At 35.4% G+C, this 1,034-nt stretch overlaps 1 non-coding gene across 1 annotated transcript; it reads right to left on the minus strand.

Annotated features, from left to right (window-relative positions):
- Nucleotides 1–333: 333 nt before the first annotated feature.
- On the minus strand, nucleotides 334–406 carry TRNAA-UGC (transfer RNA alanine (anticodon UGC)). The gene has a single exon. It is a non-coding gene; the product is annotated as a tRNA-Ala (tRNA).
- Nucleotides 407–1,034: the final 628 nt, after the last annotated feature.

Consider the following 1,034-nt stretch of genomic DNA (forward strand, 5'->3'; position numbering starts at 1 on the left):
TGTGTGTGTGTGTGTGTGTGTGTGTGATTCATTCTGGACCTTCTAATTCTCCTCATTTTCTTTAGCTAACTTCATCCTTCCAAGTTTAGAAGCAACCTTTTGATACCATGGTTGTTGTTTAGCGTTTGCAACTTAATTAATCAAGTTTTAGGCAAGCAAATAAAACAAACTTGTATGTAAGCTTTTTCTTGTTAGTAAGCATGCATTCTTTCTAATGTTAAGTGAGTGTATTAGTGAAACGTTTAATATAGCTTTTGGTTCCAATATTCTCATGTTACTTATCCACAAAAAGGAAAGGGTAGCACCGCAACACGCAGACTACACTTCAGAAAATGGAGATGACGGGCATCGATCCCGCTACCTATCGCATGCAAAGCGATCGCTCTACCATTTGAGCTACATCCCCTGACGATATGATTTGTGTAATAAAATAAATAGAAATATTCTCCAACTAATTCACAAATTCACAAATGCTGAGATTTCTACAATATATATTCAACAGCTTATAGCACGTGCAGTGAAAGGCGTGCGACCACAATTTGGGTAAGAATTTATACTTCAATACCACCACCTCTAGAAGGGAGTGCCAATTGATATAAATTGGATTATATGGGTCCTTTCTCTCTAATAAATTCCACCTCTCTAGTAACGAGGTCAAAATTGATAACCGTAGCACCGCTTTACTTATAAAATTGATAAGAGTGATACTTCTTAAAGAAGTTCTAAAAAGTGGAAGAGGACACTTTGCTTTTTTTATTAAAAAGAAGCTGTTTTCCATTCGAATGGAATGAACAATTAAAAGCAATTTATCACACACAATGATGGTTTGGATAAGACAAAATTGCAGTAAACATATGGATTAACTCAATTATTCAACCTATATTAGATAGTGGCTCAGGAGTTAATGTGATGACTAAAGCATTGTATATCAAGTAGTGAGGAGGCCACTTTTAAAACAAACAAAATCTATTCTCAAGTTGGGTAATGAGGAAAGGGTTAAACCCCTATTATGAGTTGGTGTGGATAGCAAGAAT

This window comes from Cibotium barometz, chromosome 58, assembly GCF_041138505.1.
Source record: "Cibotium barometz isolate CiBa-2024 chromosome 58, ASM4113850v1, whole genome shotgun sequence".
Lineage (NCBI taxonomy): Eukaryota > Viridiplantae > Streptophyta > Polypodiopsida > Cyatheales > Cibotiaceae > Cibotium > Cibotium barometz.